The 4,548-nt window shown below is 29.9% G+C and overlaps 1 pseudogene; it reads right to left on the bottom strand.

The window, feature by feature from the left end:
- Nucleotides 1–3,671: 3,671 nt before the first annotated feature.
- LOC107518168 lies at nucleotides 3,672–4,127 on the bottom strand (annotated as a pseudogene).
- Between the last annotated feature and the right edge of the window lie 421 nt (nucleotides 4,128–4,548).

Genomic DNA, 4,548 nt, shown 5'->3' with positions numbered 1-4,548 from the left:
AATCAGCGATAAGCACAAAGATTATTATTCAGATATTCACAGTGTTATAATGAATACTACTTAATGGGGGAAAAAACTTTAATTATCAACAGTAAGACTTATGGTGCTCTGAAATGGATTTTATATCATTATTAGCATTATGTTTTTAAATAATTTTAATAGCAGGAATTACTCATGAGTTAAAGTAAACTTTAAAATGAAGCATATACATTTATTTGTGTATGTGTTGTGTATGGTGTGTGTGTAGATATTGGTACAATTTTTAAAAAATAATCGTCTACAAAAGAATATAGTCCTTCTAGTTCAAAGGGCAGAATGATTTTGTTTTCATTTATCACTCTCCTACTACAGCAATTTTTAAATAAAAGTAAAGAAAATATAAGGTAAAATTCAAAGGACAAAGAAAACAAGAGAAAGAATGACAAATAAAAAATACTGGAAGATAGAAAGAACTTGTATAAAATTGAACTTTAGGCAATATGACAGACAAGTTACTCAGAGATACTTTATTGTAATGGAAAAATTAGGTTCAGATCAGCCAATAACTCATAATGAATCACATGAAGAAGCAAGCCACCATAAGCGAGAGTCATAAAAGAAATAATAAATAACAGATTTAGACATTCATATAGTACTTGTATTGACTGGAATTGACAACTAAATAATATAGAATAAGAAATCTTTAAATAAACAAAAGATGCAGTCATAAGGATTAGAAGAAAATCAGGTATAATCAATCAGTTAAAAAATAACTAAATGGAATCTTTAGAAATGCAAAACATTATTGTTGATATCTTAAATCTAAAAAATGGGTTAAAAACATTCAAATCAGCCACAGAGGGCATTTATGACCCAAAGATATATTAGAATAAATTAACCAAAATTTGCAATTTTGAGAAATAAGAATATGAGAAACACTGAAGAGAAATTAAGGTGCATGAAAAATTGCATGAGAATGTCTAACAAGCATTTAATAATAGAATGATTTTCAGTTCTGATCAAGATGGACTTAACCCACTACACCCTGTGTTTCTGATTATAATGAAAAACTTAGAATACAATACAAAAAGCAATTATCTGAGGACTCTGAAAAATACACAAAGTCAGGCAGATTTGAGAGGGAAATCCAAACTTGAAGAAGCAACCTATGTGAGTGTGAGTACAATTTTTTTCTTTTTTTTAAATTTTCTCATGGCTTTGCCCAAGGTGCTTAGACACAGAGCTTAAAACAATACAAATTTATTATCTCACATCTCAGTAGATCAGAAATTCAAAAATCACGGGGCTGGATTTTTGCTCTGGTTTTTACTGTACTAAAATCAAAGTGTCAGCCAGTCTAGGTTTCTATCTGGAGGCTTTGGAGCAGAATCCACTTTCAGGCTAATTCGAATGGTTTCAGGGCAAGTTCCTGCCTGGTATTTCACTGGCTGTGAGCTTGGAGATATTCTCATCTTCCACAGGCTGCCCATCTGCTTGATTCATGAACCCCTTCAGCTTCAAAGCTGACAACAGCTCATTGAGTCCTTCTAGTGTTTCTATTCAGACTTCCTCTTCTGCTGCTTTTATCTGACTTCCTCTTCCGCTTTCAAGGGCTCATCCGAATAATTCAAAATGGTGTTTCTATTTTAAGGTCAAGTAATTAGTAATCTTAATTACACTTCACAGTGTTCAGGGATTAGAGTTTAGGATCTTTGCGGAGCCACCTAATAATTCAGTTTATCAATCACACTTTATAAAACTTTTAGGAGATGATTCATCTTCAAGTCTCAGAAAGAGTTTGTGTAAGGTTGTAATTATTTCTTAAATACTTGGTATAGTTCACCTGTAATGTATTCCTCATCCGGTGCTTTCTTAGTGGGAAGGCTCTAAACTACTGATGAAGCTTTTCTAAAGTTAATGATATTATTCAAGGTTTCTATTTCTTCTAGAATATTTTTGAGAATTTATATTTTTCTAGAAATGTATGCATTTCCTCTAACTTCTAATTATTTTGTATTAATGTATTATATTATTAAATTATCTTTCAATCTCTGTTGTTACTTTATTCATTACTAATGTATTATTTCTATTTATTCATTATTAATATATTATATAGTTTAACTAATTTGTTTCTTTTCCCAATCCATTTGAAGATACTATAATTAATTCTGAAAAGAATATAAAATAAAAATAAGCAAAAAAGCTAATAAGCCATGCTTCAAAATGATTAATAAATGGATTTGCTTTTCCTTCTTTCATTACCATTTCAGAAATACTTCAAAAAAGATTGTTTATCATTTATTTAGTGTTTTTTGTCAATTTTTACTTGGAAATTTTTAAAAATTTGCTAGAAGCAGTAGCCCCAGAAAAACTTCACTCAAAACATTATTATATAACTTATTGAATCAGACATTAAATATTTTAAAAATTATGAACCCATTAATATGTTTGAAAAATTGAGTAAAAAAATATTAGAAAGACATAAATGCTGAAAATGTCCAAGAAACAATAGAAAATGTGCTTAAACTCATACTATTTAAGAAACAAGTAAAAACAGAATCGTTTACAGATAAAATTTACCAAAATGTTAAAGATAATGAATTCTATATTATATAACTTATTTAAGAAAAATATTATTTTTACTATTAAATTATTCTTGTATATTAATTTTTTTAATTTAAGTCACTACCATATATTTGAAAAATTTTTAAAACAGCAATCGAAGTTTTTGTCCTTTATGACAGTAGATAATAATTTTAAAAGTAAAAAAACACATTTGTAAATAGTCTTACTTTCAGATTTGGAACAAATTATTTTTAGAAATTAAGGGTATTTCAGATATTTATCCACTTCTTAATAAATATTCTCTGCTCCATGATCATATTTTATAACTGATAAAATGTGGCATGGTTCAATAAATCTTCTCCACCAGTTAGTTAATGTAACTGTTTATCACCTTGGGTTCAAAAAGATGATCTGATTAAATTTATTTACAGAATTATTGAGATTTTATTGCTTTGGTGGACATTAAGTTCTACTTTGGAATATTTCCAGGTTGACATCTGGGTGCCAGAGCATGGATGCTGAACTTTGTGGTCTTAATCAGCTCCGTGCTAAAGTTGATCCAGAACTGGGTTTTGAGGGAAGTCTTAGGTTTGGTATTGATGTCAAGCTGGCTACATAAAAATAAATCTGGAAAGTTAACTTTTCTCTTTTTTGGGGGGACGGTGTAAATAATTTTTTGAAAATCTGTTTCCTAAAGGATCAATTTACCTAGCTAGTCCATTTTAATTTTCAACATGTGTGATTGATTTAATATCCCTTGGTCTAGTTATTTATTTATTTATTTATTTTTCAATTACTGTTGACATTTGTTTTATTTCATATAGTTGCAGATGTATGCCTTTGGTCTATTTAAAGTTTCTAACATCAGGGTTTAATTTTAGTTTAATTTTGAAAAATTGTCAAGTTTACCTAGTTCGTTTATTTTTAAAGTTTTTGTAGAACAACTAAAATATTTTCTTATTTTAAATATTTCACGTATATGATCATTTTCTTATTTACAGGTGTCTCTATAGATGCTTTCTTCTTTTTTTAATATTAAGCTAGCTAGAGGTTGTTTTTTGTTTGTTTGTTTGTTTGTTTGTTTTCTAGTTAAACAATGGCTTTATTGCTTGCATATATAGACAAATTTATGCAACCAGGGCAGAAGCTGTGGATGATTCGTATTTCCAGTTAAGGGGGAGGATTTGTTTGGTCTTGTAATATCAAGCCAACCGATGACTACAGCTCTCAATCGAAATCAGACAGAATTTAGCATCCTTATCCTTTCTGTTCCTCTCAAGATGCTTTCAAACAGCAACAGTTTTCTTAATTAAATGGTAGAGATCCTCAGGAAGATCACAAGCAAGTCCTTTGGACTTAAGAATTCTCAAGATTTTATCGTCTGTCACAAAACGTACTTGTGCAACACCATGTGAGTCTCTCAGGACCACACTGATTTGTGAGGGAGTCAGCCCCTTCTTGGCCAGTTGGTAGATCTGCTCCTTCACTTAGTCAGATGTCAACTTCAGCCATTTGCGGACGCCACGGCAGTAGGGCAGGGCCGACTGGGGCAGGCCCTTCCTGGGAGCATGCAAAGGACCCATCATGGCCGTGGACAGGCTTATTTAATAAACTGCTTTTTATTTTATTTATCAATTCTACCACTTTTCTGTTTTCTAATTCTTAATTCCTGTGTTTGTCACTATTAAAGCCTTCTGACACCTTTCCTTACAGTAATTTTCTTTCTCTTTTTATTGAATATTCAAGTCAATTATTTTCATATCAGTAATGCAGCCACATAGTCTATATATTTTCTTTTGAGTACTTTTTAACTATAGCTGTAAGTTCATATATGTAATGTATTTCTTATAATTAATTATATTTATTATGATATTTGTTTCTATTTTTTAATATTAATTCCTAGTTTTAGTTTGTTTTAATCACAAATATGATCTAGTATTATTTCAACTTTAGGAAATTAGTTCAAATTTCCTTTGGAACTTGATATGTGGTCAATTTTTGTTA

The sequence above is a fragment of the Rousettus aegyptiacus genome, unplaced genomic scaffold (genome assembly GCF_014176215.1).
Source record: "Rousettus aegyptiacus isolate mRouAeg1 unplaced genomic scaffold, mRouAeg1.p scaffold_m13_p_13, whole genome shotgun sequence".
Taxonomy (NCBI): Eukaryota; Metazoa; Chordata; class Mammalia; order Chiroptera; family Pteropodidae; genus Rousettus; species Rousettus aegyptiacus.
The sequence above is the reverse complement of the archived record's forward strand: the minus strand, read 5'-3'. Positions and strand labels throughout refer to the sequence as shown.